The sequence below is a fragment of the Mobula birostris genome, chromosome 25 (assembly GCF_030028105.1).
Source record: "Mobula birostris isolate sMobBir1 chromosome 25, sMobBir1.hap1, whole genome shotgun sequence".
NCBI classification, from domain to species: Eukaryota; Metazoa; Chordata; class Chondrichthyes; order Myliobatiformes; family Myliobatidae; genus Mobula; species Mobula birostris.
Window position 1 is genome coordinate 7,118,600 of NC_092394.1, and position 17,937 is coordinate 7,136,536.

Sequence of the window (17,937 nt, forward strand, 5' to 3'; positions counted from 1 at the left end):
AGACAGTGTAATATGCAATGAGATAGCCAAGTGCATCAGCTACATATATCTACATACTTTTACTGGTAGACCAGCAAATGTACATGGAGTTGCATAAGCTGCTGATAGACCTATAGCATGAAGACTAGCTTCAATCATTTTAAGTTCACTGTAAACTCTATTGATCAGGGGCTCCCAACCTTTTTTAATGCCATGGCCAATACCATTAAGCAAAGGGTTGGTCCATGGACCCCAGGATAGGAACCCCTCCTGCAAATCAATTTTGATGTACGATATTTACTGTATTTTAAGAATCAACCATCATGGATTAAAATTTACATCTTACCCTGAGAATGTGATTAATTTTTTACATTTCAAAATGTACATACATAGTGCTATTAATGTACTATTACAATGGATTCTGCTTTCACTGTCTTCCTGCATGAAATAGGGTCGTAATCCAACAATAAATTTCCTCTGCCGGATGACAATGAGTGGTGTTAGGTGGTAGCTATTAACTTGGTCCAATAGGATAACTTTTTCAGCTAATGTCAAATCTTTTCATGGCATTTTGGAAAGAGTCTGAAATGTTTTAAGTCAAAATAAAAACAAAATTATCGAAACTCATTGCTGTTTGAATCAGCATCCAACAGTCCAATTTGATTATATAACACAAGCACACACAACTAACGTTACATGAAAATATTCGCTTTAAACACAATGAAGTGTCTAACAGCTACAGAAGTGCAAATAACTGACACTACTTCTAAACTGTTTAGCAACAGTCTCCTGTCCCAATTAAGCAGCATGGTGTCCCAAATAAACAAAGGGAATCCCGGCTACTTTACTGATTTGTTTTTGTTCTTTAAGAGTTGTCCCAAATAAATGGCTGCTCCAACTAACTGATGACCCAGTTAACCAGAATCCACTGTATCTTGCTGAAATACATTTCCAGAGAGGTCTGTTTCAGCATCGGTAAATTAGCAAATAGGTTCAGGCTCTATAGTGTTCCAACCATAAAACTTTGTGAAACTGTTAAACTTATCTACACAAGCGTCACACATCATTATCCTCTGCAAACAGTAACAAATTCATACATGTTCAAAGGTTTAGACAACCACTGATATCCAGTAATCATAAATTATATTAATCCCGGCCATTGAGAAAACTAAGCCTTAATTCTTCCAGGACGCATTTTGACATAGAGAAGCACGGTTAGCACTACAGCCAACCATGTCTGTGCTAACCATCATCCAACCATTTAAGCAAATCCAACATTAGTCCCATTTTCCCATCAATTCCTTACAGATACAGTGGCATGCAAAAGTTTGGGCACCTCTGGTCAAAATTTCTGTTACTGTGAATAGTTAAGTGAGCAGAAGATGAACTGATCTCCAAAAGTCATAAAGTTAAAGATGAAACATTCTTTTCAACATTTTAAGCAAGATTAGTGTGTTATTTTTGTTTTGTACAATTTTAGAGTGGAAAAAAAGAAAGGAGCACCATGCAAAAGTTTGGGCACAAGAGATTTGAGCTCTCAGATAACTTTTACCAAGGTCTCAGACCTTACTTAGCTTGTTAGGGCTGTGGCTTGTTCACAGTCATCGTTAGGAAAGGCCAGGTCATGCAAATTTCAAAGCTTTATAAATACCCTGGTTCCTCTAACCTTGTCCCAACAATCAGCAGCCATGGGCTCCTCTAAGCAGCTGCCTAGCACTCTGAAAATTAAAATAAATAATGCCCACAAAGCAGGAGAAGGCTACAAGAAGACAGCAAAGCGTTTTCAGGTAGCCGTTTCCTCTGTTCGTAATGTAATTAAGAAATGGCAGTTAACAGGAATGGTGGAGGTCAAGATGAGGTCTGGAAGACCACAAAAAATTTCCAAGAGAACTGCTCGTAGGATTGCTAGAAAGGCAAATCAAAACCCCCGTTTGACCGCAAAAGACCTTCAGGAAGATTTAGCAGACTCTGGAGTGGTGGTGCCACTGTTCTACTGTGCCGCGACACCTGCACAAATATGACCTTCATGGAAGAGTCATCAGAAGAAAGCCTTTCCTGCGTCCTCACCACAAAGTTCAGTGTCAGAAGTTTGCAAAAGATTTCCTAGTGGTGGCTGATGGAGTAACAGCAATCTGCCGTTGCTCCAATTTTAATTATCTTACTATTTCCAACCTGTCTTGAAACTTTTTTTTAAGTGTGACATTCTTTCATTATGGCTGGAAGGAGTGCCAGAGGTACTAAAATGGATGATTTTCCTGCACCTTTGAATTCTATTATGGAATTGCTTCAAAGTCATACATGAGAAACCTCTGAGAAGTTTCAACAATTCAGCACTGAATTTAAACAAATAGATGGTAAATTGGACTCTATTCAACAAACTCTTAATGAACACAATAAACGTATCAATAATAATGAGGAAAATTTGTTGGCTCTGGAAACAGAAATGGATGAATTGCATAAGCTTTGTGAAAAGCAATCAAAGTCCAACGAAAAGTTAAGACAGAAGATTATCGACCTAGAAAACAGAAGTAGAAGGAACAACTTACGGGTTCTGGGTCTCGAACAATTAATCGAAGGTAACCATCCTATAGAGTTTTTTGCAAACTTTTTGCAAGAATTATTTCCGGAGATTTTGACCTCTGTGCCTATGATCAAACGGGTTCACAGATCTCCTGCGTTTAGGTCTCCTAACGCTCAGAAACCAAGATCAGTAATAATCTATTTTCATGAATTTAAAACAAAGAAATTCTTAATTTGTGAATCTCATCAAAGAGGCATGATTGACTATAGTGGTCACAAGATTAGAATTGTTGAAGATTATTCGCCTGAGGTTATGCAGGAAAGTGTTAAATTCAAGGAAGTTATGTCTGAGCTTTTTAATATGGGTTTCAAGCCTTCCCTTCGCTACCAAGCCCAGCTGAGAATTACACTTTAAAACTGTTCTTTCGAATGGTTCCGCTCGACTACTGAAGCACAAAAGATTTGAAATCTGAAGATTAATTCCTAAGGCTAACTGTCTAGTTTCTCCTTACATGAAGACACAAGATTAAATGAGAAACTTTTAATTCGCAAATCCCGTCGAAGGGCCATGTCTGGTTCTCGGGTGGAATGTTAAGATTCTCAAAGGTTATTCGTTTGTGGTTATGCAGGAGTGTGCTAAGTTTAAACAAGCTTTGTTGGAATTTTTTTTTTTAAAAAACAAGGGTTTTAACCCGTCCCTTGGCTACCGAGTTTGACTGAGAATCTAATTAAAGAAGGATCCTTCGAATGGCTTCGTTTGAATGTTGAAGCACAAAGTTTTTTTAAAATTTGAAAGCTAATTGCTTAGTCTGTTTTTTTCCATGAAGATATAAGATTAATGTTCAATGTCTATCTGTATGAATAATTGTATCTTTTACTTTTGGTAAACCTTTGTAACTAATTTCCTTTCGTATTTTTTAATACTGTATTTTTGATATACAAGAGCTGAATCTCTTGTTTAGGTTTTGTTTAGTCTAGGTTGGAATATAAATATCCTTGAAACTAATTGGAGCGATCACCAGGTTTTTTGAGGGGTTGTCAGTAGTTTGTAGATGCCGACCTTCTATTGGTCAGTTTTCCTTCTTTGGGAGGGGGGCTGGGTCATGGTTTTCTTCCTAGAGGTTGTTCGCGAATTTTTAGCCAACTTGTTGCTTGGTTACCATTTCTCAAGGCTTACGGCTTGGTTTTTAACTTACATTTTAACCCTTCCTTTAAATAGTATTAAAAATGGGCCAAACTATTAATTTACTCAGTTTTAACGTGAAAGGGTTAAATCATCCTGTCAAAGGTAGTAAGATTTTTGCTTATATTAAGAAATTTAAGGTCCCTATTATTTTTTTTTTTACAAGAAACTCACATACGCAAATGTGATAATCTACGGTTTTTTAGCCGTTGAAATGGACTTTGTTTTCACTCTTGTTTTCAGGCCAAATCTGAGGAGTTTCAATTCTTATAGATAATACACTTTCCTTTGTCCAACATAAAGTAGTACCTGATACTAATGGACGTTTTGTTATAGTCTCAGCGAAACTAGATTATAGGTTAACAGTATTTGCCAATGTGTATGCCCCAAATGTAGATGACCCAGGATTCTTTGAACTTTTTTTTTCGTTTTTACCAGATCTGAGTCTTCATTCTTTGGTGATGGGAGGCGATGTTAACTGTTGGCTAGACCCAATCTTAGACCAATCATCTTCTAAACCACCGTCTCTTAATAAATCAGCTTTGTTTATTCAATCCTTTTTACTGAAGTGCGGTATAGTTGATGTTTGGCATTTCATATATCCCTTAGATAGGGAATATTCATTTTTTTTCCCATGTTTATCACACACATTCCAGGATTGATTTTTTTTTAATCTATAGTCAAATGATCTCATCAGTTTGTTCCTGTGAATATAAAGAGATTGCTGTTTCAGACCATGCTCCTATATTTTTATCTTTAAAACACCCTGGTCTTCTTCAAACCAACAGATTCTGGCATTTTAATACAACTTTGTTATCTGATAAGGAATTTTTAAAATTTCTAGAGAAGCATATTATTTTGTTTTTCGAAGAGAATAAAAAGGAAGAGACTTCTAATCTTATTGTATGGGATACTTTCAAGGCCTATATTAGAGGACAAATTATTTCTTATACTGCGAGTGTTAAGAATAAAGTTTTTAAAGAAAGAATTGGATTAGCCAATCAATTAAAACAATTAGATCAAAAATATGCTATAGCTCCAGATCCTGTTTTATATAAAAGACCTGTTGAAGTTAAAACTAAATATGATCTTCCGATAACATATCCAATTGAAACTCAACTTCTTAAAGATAAAACTCAATTCTATTTTTACTGAGATAAATCAGACAAAGTATTGGCCAACCAATTAAAAACTTCTGTAGTTAAACAACAAATTAAAGAAATTTGTAAAACTAATAGTGATAGGACAAATGATTACTCTGAAATAAATGATACCTTTAGAAAATTTTATTCTAAACTTTATAGTTCTGACTCCCCTAAATACTGTAATGAACAATTTTTTAGATCATTTAAGTATCCCTGCACTTTCTGCAGATAATTGCAAACAGATGGATTTTCTGGAGAATTTTATAAGGCTTTTTAATTCATTAATTATACCACAGTTACACTTAGTCTTTTTGGATTCTTTCAAATTGGGTAGTTTGCCTCAATCTTTCTATGAAGCTTCTATTTCACTTATCCTAAAAAAGAACAAGGATCCAACTGAATGCTCTTCATATAGGCCAATTTCATTACTTAATGTAGATACTAAAATTCTTTCTAAAGTTCTGACTTGTAGGATTGAAAATATTTTACCTTCTATTACTTCTGATGATCAGACTGGATTTATTAAAAACCAACATTCCAATTTTAAAATACGCCATGTATTAAATGTTATTTACTCTCCTTCTCAGGAGATATTGGAATGTGTGATATTCTTAGATGCTGAGAAGGCTTTCAACCGGGTTGAATGGAATTATTTATTTAAAACGTTAGAAAAATTAAATTTTGGACCAGATTTTATTCAATGGATTAAGTTACTTTATTTATCTCCTGCTCAAGTTCTTCCTAATTTTCAAAATTCTAAACCATTTAAACTTCGCCGCAGAACTAGACAAGGTTGTCCGTTGAGTCCTTTGCTTTTTGGTTTAGCTTTAGAACCCCTTGCTAATGCTTTTAGAGAATCTAATGATATCTGTGGTATTTCAGGGACAGGTATCACCCACAAAATCTCGCTTTACGCTGATGATATATTGCTTTTTATCTCTAATGTTGAGATTTCGTTACCTTGTATACTTTCTTTACTCTCCCATTTTAGCCAGTTTTCAGAATATAAATTGAATCTACATAAGGGTGAATTATTTCTTTTAAATAATTTGGTATCAATTAATACTAAACTTCTTTTTAAAATTGTAAAGAATCAATTTACTTATTTGGGTGTAACAATCACTAAGAATTACAAAACTTTCTTACTTTATTGAACCATGTAAAAAAGATATTGTTAAATTGGTCGCCTCTTTCAATACCATTGATTGGACGAATTTATTATATTAAAATGAATATTCTACCTAAATTTATATATCTTTTTCAGGCTTTCCCCTTTTTTATTCCTAAATCCTTTTTTGAATCTCTTGAATCTATTTTATCCTCCTATATATGGAAAATAAACATCCTCGTTTAAATAAAGTTCATCTTCAAAAACCTAAAAAGTCTGGAGGTTTAGCCTTACCTAATTTTAGGTTTTATTACTGGGCAGTTAATGGATATATTATATTAATCATGTAGACTGTCCTGTATGGGTTTCTTTAGAAGCTTATTCTGTTAATAAATTTTCTATTATTTCTCTTCTTGGATCCTCACTTCCTTTATTTGTAAGTAAACTAACTGATAATTTAATAGTTAAACATACTGTGAGGATCTGGATACAATTTAGAAAACATTTTGGTTTATTGAGATTTTCTCTTTCTAGTCCCATGCATTCTAATTTTTTAAACCCCCCCCCCATTACTGATTTAGTTTTTAAAGAATGGGGCAGATCGGGTATTAAATGTTTTTGGGATCTGTTTATTGGAGGAACTCTTTTTTCATGTGAGCAATTGTCAGCTAAATATAGCCTACCCAAAACTCACTTTTTTAGATATCTACAAATTAGAGACTTTAAGATCTCAATTATGCACATTTCCTATAAGCTTAGATAAGAACTTACCAGATGTAATTTTTAATTTGCCACCTTTTTATAATGGTTCAGTATCTAATATTTATAGTATGTTACTGGAGACGAGGAATGTTCCTTTCGACAAGAGTAAGAATCTCTGGAAACAAGACTTACAGACATCACTATCTGAGGAAACTTGGAATGAAATTTTTAAACTGGTTAATACGTCATCGCTATGTGCTCGCCATTCCTTCATACAATTTAAGGCAGTACATAGAATGCTATCTCATTTTTAATTCAGATATATCTCCCTACTGTGACAGATGTAATAATGGAGAAGCTTCATTAATTCATATATTTTGGACTTGTCCATGTCTTGAAAAATATTGGAAGGAAGCTTTTCAAAGTCAACTTTAAGCCTAATCCTCTGACAGCCCTATTCGGTATTGTTGCTGGACAAGATATCAAGTTGAAGACATCAGATTTACATATTTTGGCCCTTAACTCTCATAGCTAGGAGGGCACTTTTGTTTAAATGGAAAGATGTTTCTCCTCCTACTCAAGCTCAATGGTTATGCGATGTTATATCATGCTTAGATTTAGAGAAGATTCGTTGTTCAATTTCTGAATCTTGTCAAGACTTTCAAACATTGTGGGGAGCCTTTCCAAATTATTTTCAAAACTTTCAAAACCTTCAATTTGTTGTTTAAATTTAGGTGTTGGCTATTATTAATTTTTTATTATACGAGAAGGTATTTTACCTTTTTTTTCCTTAAGAAACAACTTCGATCTTGGTAGGAGTTAGATTTTTTTTGCAATAAAATTGTAACAAATTAGTATATTTCAATATATCTTTGACTAACCTACATGAATATGGGGTAATGAGATTGCTATTACAAATCGTTATAATGTAATTGGTAGTTGTTTTTTTTCAACCTTTATATATACTTTCTTGTACTCTGTATTCTTTTAAATAGAAACTAATAAAAATATTGAAAGTAGAAGTTTGCAAAGGAACATCCAAACAAGCCTGATGCATTTTGGAAACAAGTCCTGTGGACTGATGAAGTTAAAATAGAACTTTTTGTCCACAATGAGCAAAGGTATGTTTGAAGAAATAAAGGGTGCAGAAATTAATGAAAATAACACCTCTCCAACTGTTAAGCACGAGGGTGGATCGATCATGCTTTGGGCTTGTGTTACAGCCAATGGCACAGGGAACATTTCACTGGTAGAGGGAAGAATGAATTCAATTAACTACCATCAAATTCTGGAAGCAAACATCACACCGTCGGTAAAAAAGCTGAAGATGAAAAGAGGATGGCTTCTACAACAGGATAATGATCCTAAACACACCTCAAAATCTACAATGGACTACCTCAAGAGGCACAAGCTGAAGGTTTTGCCATGGCCCTCACAGTCCCCCGACCTAAACATCATCGAAAATCTGTGGATAGACCTCAAAAGAGCAGTGCATGCAAGACAGCCTAAGAATCTCACAGAACTAGAAGCCTTTTGCAAGGAAGAATGGGTGAAAATTCCCCAAACCAGAATTGAAAGACTCTTAGCTGGCTACAGAAAGCGTTTACAAGCTGTGATACTTGCCAAAGGGGGTGTTACTAAGTACTGACCATGCAGGGTGCCTAAACTTTTGCTTCGGGCCCTTTTCCTTTTTTGTTATTTTAAAACTGTAAAGGATGGAAATAAAAGATTAACCTTGCTTAAAATATTAAAGAAATGTGTCATCTTTAACTTTTTACCTTTTGGAAATCAGGTTCTCTTTTACTCGCTTAGCTATTCACAGTAACAAAAATTTTGACCAGGGGTACCCAAACTTTTGCATGCCACTGTATTACCACTCAACAAGGGCATTTTACAGTGGGTCTTTCTGTGGTTAGTGGTACAGAAGTTGGGGAGATGAGGGAACATAATTCTAAGGTTAGTGGAGGGAAGTTAAGGGGAATGTCAGAGTTGTTTTCTTTTGTACAGAGAGTGGTGGATGCCTGGAGCGCACTGCCAGGGTGGTGATAGTGGCAGATACATTCGGGATATTTAAGACAGGATGAAAGTAAAACAGCGGGCTATGGGAGAAGAAAGGGTTAGAGTAGAGTAGGTCAACACCATTAGCTGAAGGGCCAACACTGCTCCATGTTTAAAACAGGCTTGACAGGATGAGCCCATTTCACTTTGCAACAAGATCATGAACTAGCAGTTAAGGTGTTATTGTAGATGGGAGAAAAGATTAGACTAGATTCAACTTTATTGTCATTGTACCGAGTACTGATAGTAGAGATCCAAAAATCTTCAACATATTTAAAACACAAAGTACAATAAATTAGAGGGTTGAAGACTGAGTGCTGGATATCAGAATAGCCATCCCTTTACCCATCCACACCACCGTGGGCGCAATGTGCTAAATAGTACAAGTTTATGAACACATTTCACCCAGAGAGTGATATTGGTCTGGAATTCCTGCCCAAACGGACAAGGCAAAAAAAACAAGTGTCTTTAATCTATCAATCAGCAGAAAGGCTGGTGAATTAAAGAGATTGAATTCAAAACAAAATCAGAAAAGAAATGGACAAGAAACCAATGATTGAGAAAAAAGGAAAACTTTCAAGATAAAGATTTTAAAATAACAAAACTTTCAAGGATTTTAATTAATAATCTTTCAAAGATTAATTTTCATCGAGGCTCACATAGTTATCATGCAACACATTATGAAAGAAACCAAGATTAATCCAATCCATCTTTAATTAAATACTCATTTTAATTAGCTGTGTCATCTCAGAGAAGCTCTGACTTTGAGATGAGATTCACTGTCATCTCCCAAGTACAGGCACTTCATGTGGTTCAATGCATTTGGATAGAAAAGGAAACATCAGTCAGTTCCCTTCAAATATCAAATATTGAACATCTACATCTAACTGCACACTTGCTATCAAATGTAACAGCCAAATAGCTCCCATTTGTATATCTTGTATAAGTAATGATGAACAAAACATATACCATTATTTTGGTGGTAAATTACGGACCATTTCTTGATGTGCATGATCTATATTTAAACTTTTCACATATTCCTCAATAAATTTCTTCAAATGTTCTCTCTTAACATCAGCAAATCTTAGACTGTATTTAAAGAAAGATATTTCTCATATATTGTCCTCTTGTTTAATGTAGTTTTCTCTTTGTTGCCTATTTTCCTTTTTACTTTTTATTCTTTATTTTATATATTTTCTTTCCTTTCCAATTCCTCTCTCCCCTCATTAAACCTTCTGCAATGATATCCAAGTGCTGTAGTTTCATACCACATACTATGGCATAACAGGGTTGAATTAAAGTTGTTCCCAACTCAAACACAAGGCTGCTAATATTTACTGCAGATTATTATTATAAATTGATAATCATTGTTAAATCTATTCTCATAAGATACAACTGACAACACCAAACTACATTCAGCCGGTGTACCATGATTTATTTTAAAATGTGTGTCATGTGTGAATATGCATTTGTTAAGAAAACAAAACATACACAATTGAAGACAATAGTTAAAAATTAGGAAGTATTACTGACAAGGCAAATTAAACACTGTTTAAAATTTGCTTTAATCCACCATGCTGCATGGGTAACAAAGTCAAATCATTATTCAACCAAAGTAAATGAAAACATTTTATACAACTATTTTAGTAATAATCTTAAAAAATTCCAACACTTTATACACTACCTTTCCAAACTTAAGCCACCCACGTTTCATATTTCCAAACGGTAACTTAATTTGCAAAGTTTGAATTTACACTGGGCCAAAAATGCATTTTTTTCCCCTAAATTCAGGGACCCTTATACCTCTGGGCGCTAGCATTCTTTCTAGAGTTTATCTCCAGAAATACGAGGTGCTTGATAAGTACCACATTACCCTTGCATGAAAACAGTTCCAGTGTGGTTATCGCTAAACATTTAATATTTCATAAGTTAAGCTTGTTTTAACAAATCTCCAAGTTATTTTGTCAACATACCCTTATTAGCATCAACTTGTATGACCAACATTAATTGCATATTAATGTTTTAGTGTGCTCCTATTTCAAGTGGGGACTGAGAAGAGCTTGAGTTTCTGAGCCTTAATATTTTCTTTAGCAATGATATATGAATCCAGCATTGCAAATGAGAAACAGCTGTTCCTAGGTTAACTGCATATATATTTTACAAGAACAACACAAACATAATTTTAACCCGCTCATACTCTAAGCAGCAGAAAATTGGAATGCTAAAACTTCCAGATAAATTTGTGGCAGACTTTTAGAAGTTACACTAATTTTCAAAATTGAATGCACATCTGCAGTTTACCTTCATAGTATGCACACATTAAATCCTCAAATCCACTGACCAAGAGTGCATAAACCAAACTCTGCCAACACTAAGAAATCAGCCAATCATTTTTTGCTTTTTTAAACTTATCATGGTCAAAGTGTTTAGTGTTTAATGAGTATTGATCTTTTGATCAAGATTGGCCAGGATTTTTTTCTTACATTTCTTAATTTTAGATGGACAAGAACTGTGTGTATATGTATATATACATACATATATACACACACACACATATATATCCAGCTTTTATTTGGGAATCGGTGAGAAAGGTGGGATAGAAATCAGCAGTTTAAAATTATTATATAAAAGGCATGGAAAAAGATTAGGAATGATTTATTAATGCACCATAGAGTCAGAGTATACAATGTTTTGCCACAATGAAAATTTAGTGCCAAAAAATGTCTGAAGCTAAAATGGATACATAACTGGCTGAAAAAAAATGGGGAAGTAAGAATGCATTTGGACAAAAAGTATTAGCTGCTTCAAACAAAACAAGGCAAAATAATTCCTTCTATTATCAACTCACGATTCAGGAAAAGATGTTCTCAGGAGGGAAAAGGGATGATTTGGTCTTTCAACAGGAATTCTGCAGATGCTGGAAATTCAAGCAACACACATCAAAGTTGCTGGTGAACGCAGCAGGCCAAGCAGCATCTGTAGGAAGAGGTGCAGTCGACGTTTCAGGCCGAGACCCTTCGTCAGGACTAACTGAAGGAAGAGTTAGTAAGGGATTTGAAAGTTGGAGGGGGAGGGGGAGATCCAAAATGATAGGAGAAGACAGGAGGGGGAGGGATAGAGCCAAGAGCTGGACAGGTGATAGGCAAAAGGGGATACGAGAGGATCATGGGACAGGAGGTCGGGGAAGAAAGACAAGGGGGGGGGCCCAGATGATGGGCAAGAGGTATATTCAGAGGGACAGAGGGAGAAAAAGGAGAGTGAGAGAAAGAATGTGTGCATAAAAATAAGTAACAGATGGGGTACGAGGGGGAGGTGGGGCCTAGCGGAAGTTAGAGAAGTTGATGTTCATGCCATCAGGTTGGAGGCTACCCAGACGGAATATAAGGTGTTGTTCCTCCAACCTGAGTGTGGCTTCATCTTTACAGTAGAGAAGGCCGTGGATAGACATGTCAGAATGGGAATGGGATGTGGGATTAAAATGTGTGGCCACTGGGAGAGCGTAGATGTTCAGCAAAGCGGTCTCCCAGTCTGTGTCGGGTTTCGCCAATATATAAAAGGCCACATCGGGAGCACCGGACGCAGTATATCACCCCAGCCGACTCACTGGTGAAGTGTTGTCTCACCTGGAAGGACTGTTTGGGGCCCTGAATGGTGGTAAGGGAGGAAGTGTAAGGGCATGTGTAGCACTTGTTCCGCTTACACGGATAAGTGCCAGGAGGGAGATCAGTGGGGAGGGATGAGGGGGACGAATGGACAAGGGAGTGGTGTAGGGAGCGATTTGTGATTTGGTCTTTCCTTTGTTTTCTTGGTCCACAGGTTTTAAGTAAATCCTACATGATTACTTTAGCAGAATATCAGAGCATCAGCAGTTGAACTCCAATTATAACTAGGCTTGCTACTACAGAACAACAACATCCCCTACTGTTCACACAGCTGAACAACACAGAGCATTTTTCCAAACCCACATAGAATTTGAACATTTTTTCCCAAGTGACAGTGCTAATTTCTGCATTTTGAACCACTTTGATATTGCTAAATAATCAATAAAATGTCAACCTTTGTGGTTGATATTTATTGTGGAATTATAATCATTTAAATACCATTAGTGAACACACCTCAAACTGTGAATTGATAGTAATGGTTATAATATCTTTGAGATATTATTGGCAACACAAAATTCAGTGGGCTGCATTGTGCTGTTGATTAACTGGTAGCCTCACAGAGAACTGCTAGCAGTACAAGGGCAAGCTCATTCCTAACCTCCATGCCTGTGGACTCAACATGGAAGACCAGAATAAGCTGGAGGTCAGATGCCAAAACATCAGATCTTCCTTTCCACTGCTGAATTCAGCACACAGTCAGATAGAGCTCAGACAAGCCAAACTCTGGGTCCAGATGTACACATTTGGCCTGCATGCTCCGGAACAATTACGGCTAACATACGTAGTACATTTCGTTGGGTTCAGCAACCTGGTTTGAAAAGGCAAACACAGACAAATTTCCACAAGGCACTCCACTCCTAACTCATTTAATTAACATCTAATATTTTATTCAGTTCTTCAGTAAATCTCAAAGTTTAAAGTAAATTTATTATTGAAGTCTGTAGATGTCACCATATACTACAGTCATTTTCTTGCAGGATTTCATAGTAGATATAAAGAAACACAAAAGAATCACTGAAAAATTACACACAAAGAAGGACAAACAACCCACATGCACAAGACAAACTATGAAAATACAAAAATTATAATAATTAATTCTATTGAGAATAACAAAGCAAAACCCAATAGCATGAATGGCAGCAATGCTTGCTGCCTTTAAAGAGAGTGAACCCTTGCAAGATGAAGGTCCCGATGGAGTACCGGGTAAGGCTCTGAAAACCTGTGCCAACCAAGGACATTTTCAACCTGTCACTGCTACGGGCAGAAGTTCCCATTTGTTTCAAAGAGGCAACAATTATACCTGTGCCTAAGAAGAATAAAGTTAGCTGCCTTAATGACTATCGCCTGGTAGCACTCACATCTACAGTGATGAAATGCTTTGAGAGGTTGGTCATGACTAGACTGAACTCCTGCCTCAGCAAGGACCAGGACCCATTGCAATTTGCCTTTTGCCACAATAGGTCAACGGCAGATGCAATCTCAATGGCTCTTCACAAGGCTTTAGACCATCTGGACAACACAAACACCCATGTCGGGATACTGTTCATCGACTATAGCTCAGCACTTAATACCATCATTCCCACAATCCTGATTGAGAAGTTCAGAACCTGGGCCTCTGTACCTCCCTCTGCAATTGGATCCTCGACTTCCTAACTGGAAGACCACAATCTTCTATGCAGATTGGTGATAACATCTCCTCACTGACAATCAACACTGGTGCACCTCAGAGGTGTGTGCTTAGCCCACTGTTCTACTCTGTCTACACTCATGACTGTGTGGGTCTCTCTCTCTCTGGCTATCCATCCCATAGGATGATGATGGTTCCTTTCAGTCAGTTAGTGGGGTGGTACCCCACTCCTCAGAAAGGAACAGTGTGTGCGTGAGTGGATTTTAGGTGAATAGGGGGTTGCACAGGTCCAGACCCACCCTCTCAATATCCCGCCCCGGATCCAGCGGCATGGTGAGGTCCAAGACGGCTGGGGGAAGTTCTGTTGCAGTGAATGGCCAGACCAAGCTTCAATGCAAGGGATGCCCTTTCCGCACTTCACGGCACGTGTTCGCCAGATGGCCGTTGACCCTACAAGAGGATTCATCCGCCCTTTGACAGGTCTTGTTTCTCGTCCTGCAGGGTGTCTAGCCACCCTCCTCACCAGGCAAGCCTGGTTGGGGGGGGGGGGGGGGGGGCGTGGCTTAGTCACCGACCACCCGACCATGCAACAGGTAGTACTGGGTTACATGGTACCAGTAGCACTCAGACAAGTAACCTGACTGTGTGGGTAAGCATAACTCAAACACCACCTAAAAATTTGCTTATGATACGACCATTGTTGGTAGAATCTCAGACGGTAATGAGAAGGCATACAGGAGCGAGATGTGCCAACTAGTGGAGTGGTGTTGTAGCAACAACCCGGCACTAATTATCAGTAAGACGAAAGAGCTGATTGTGGACTTCAGGAAGGGTAAGATGAAGGAACACATACCAATCCTCAGAGGGATTAGGAGAGAATGAGCAGTTTCAAGTTCCTGGGTGTCAAGATCTCTGAGGATCTAACCTAGTCCCAACACATCGATGCAGTTATAAAGGCGGCAAGATAGCGACTATACTTTATTAGGAGTTTGAAGAGATTTGGTATGTCAACAAATACACTCAAAAACTTCTATAGATGTACCATGGACAGCATTCTGACAGGCTGCATCACTGTCTGGTATGGGGATGCTACTGCACAGGACCAAAGGAAGCTGCAGAGGCTTGTAAATTTAGTCAGCTCCATCTTGGGTACTAGCCTACAATGTCCCCAGGACATCTTCAAGGAGCGGTGTCTCAGAAAGGCAGCGTCCATTATTAAGGACCTCCAGCACCCAGGGCATGCCCTTTTCTCACTGTTACCATCAGGTAGGAGGTACAGAAGCCTAAAGGCACACACTCAGCGATTCAGGAACAGTTTCTTCCCCTCTGCCATCCGATTCTTAAATGGACATTGAACCCTTGGTCACTACCTCACTTTTTTTAATATACATTATTTCTGTTTTTTTTTAAACACAATTTTTAATCTATTCAATATACGTATACTGTTATTGATTTATTTACTTTCTTCTAGATTATGTATTGCATTGAACTGCTGCTGCTGCTGCTAAGTTAACAAATTTCACGACACATGCCAGTGATAATAAACCCGATTCCGATTCTGAGTCCTTGAAAATTAATCCCTCATTCTTTAAATTTTAAGTATTTTTTCATTAATTATATCTATTTCAAATATTTTTTGTTATCACTGATCAACAGAAACACTTAGGCTACGTCCACACTAGACCGGATAATTTTGAAAACGCCGGTTTTGAGTAAAAACGACAGGCATCCACACTACGCATTTTTCAAAATATCTCTGTCCACACCAAAATGGATATTTGGGCGAATCTACTCCTACTGGGCATGCGCAGACACATCTACAGAAAACAAGCAAAGAGGAAACGGTATAATATTTACGTTTCCGCGGCGGCATTGTGCTATTTCCATAGAATTAAACTAGAATACCAACAACAACAGCGAAAGAAAGTTTTCAACAACGTCTTTGAGGAATACAAAGAAAACCTCCGCTGGAAAAATCAGACCGGACTTCTTCGTTTAGACAGACAATGAAGTCGAGCTGTTTCTGCGAATTACAAACGACTACATAGTCAGCAAACCAGTAGAGATGTTTAATTCCAAACTATTAACGTAGACAACAAAGTAAACAACACACGCATGAAGCCGTCCTCTACCCAAGATCAACAAGAGAGTGGAATCTTCTGCCGCCAGACCTGCGCAGTATTTCTGACATTAATATTTTTAAAGATAGACTCAATCAAATCAATTTAGGGGATCTAGTCAAAAAAAGCTCACTTTACAATTTAACTCTCACGCCGTTCACACCGACTGCACATTGTAACAGCCGTCCAGCAGTGCTTGCACAGCACCAAGCAGAAGCAGAAAAAGCATTGTTGTTGTGTTGTCATGACAACGTTTTAAAATCTCTCCGTTTATCCCGTCCACACTACAACGTGAAACAATCGTTTTCAAATTTACACACTCTGGAGAGTGTTTTCGAAAATCTCCGTTTTCGGGGGATGAATACTCCATTTCAGTATGGACGGAGGGTCAAAACGAAGAGAAAAAGCTTTGTTTTCAAAATTATCCAGTGTAGCGTGGACGTAGCCTTAGAAGCTGCTAAAATAGCCTTTGATAGCAGCAAGCATTCAAAAGGACAAAAGCACAGACCAGGAGGCCAGGCCTCAGGATCACCCACTCACATTCCATGCCACTTCTTAGGATGGTCGCAGCAGCAAGACCATGAAAACATTTGTACCAGCACGACTGAAAAAGCACAGCCATGGGTATAACAGAGACAGTAAATGCAAGGAGTACATCAGATCAAATGCATTCCATTTTTGTGCTTCTAAGTTTATTCATCATGTTGAAAGAATCCATTACTTTTCCTGAAGTACACCTGTATATCAGAATACGATGGAAAAACTATTCTAATTGTTTACAACTTGCCAAGTAGTTATTATATTAGGTTTATTCATAAACAAAAGCCACAAAAACAAATTTTTAAACCATCTCTAAATATTTTAAGTAGATGACTTAGAGCTTCACAACAACAAAGGCGGCGATTTATTTTCCTCTCAAAATTACCCTTTTTCTTTCCAAATTTAGATGTCAGTTTTGATTCAATAGTGTTCTCACCTCTGTGTAAGAAGATCTTGGTTTCTTTAAACAACAGGATCTCAAATAACGGAAAATAATCAGACTACCAAATATTGACCAAAATTTCTTAATGCTTATCTTTGAATACAAATGGATGTACTGCTACTGAAAATTCTAGGAAAGACCCTGTAAAGGCCAAATTTCGATTGGAACTGGTCTACACCCTCCCAGAAAGATTATTCAGAATTTCCTTTTGCAAATGGCGACTGAAGCTAGGTCAAGTAGTAGTTTTGTATCAAACATAACCCTCACACTAATTAAATCAATTCTTAAATAAAAAGTGTTAAGGAAAGTCAGTCTTCTACTGCTCAGGTATTTTGTAGAAATGCAGCAAAATGGATTTAGATGAGAAGTCAGCCAGGATTTCAAAGTACACCAAGAGGGCCAAATACTCCTGAACCTAACCTCCTTTAATGTTAATCCTCACTACAACACTCTATAAATTGAGCAAGCAAATTAATCCCATTAAACTGCAGAATTCTATTATGAAATATTTGGTCTTGTGTAAAATATAATATTCAATTTACAAAATACAGTATTTACATCTTTACCCTTACTGACAGCACGCCAATTAGAAAATCATCATGAATTCTCAAAGAGGAAGTTACCTCCTGCGAGTTTAAAATTCATCTTTTCAACCTCTATCATCAAGAAAGAGGCAACAGACAGATGGGATCATTACCACCTGCAGATTCCCTTCTATGTCAGCAAAAGGCTAACTTGGACCAACTTTGATTGTTTATACCTTTATTGACATTGGTCTAAATCTTGAAAATAAATCCATCACTGAAGGATTACAGAGGCTCACCACCACTTTTTCGAGAACAACCATGGAG

The 17,937-nt window shown here is 37.1% G+C and overlaps 1 protein-coding gene across 1 annotated transcript in view; it reads right to left on the bottom strand.

Moving 5' to 3' along the window:
- The window catches only part of brip1 (BRCA1 interacting helicase 1), a 295,612-nt gene that overhangs the window by 257,756 nt on the left and 19,919 nt on the right, over nt 1–17,937 (bottom strand). The window lies entirely within an intron of this gene.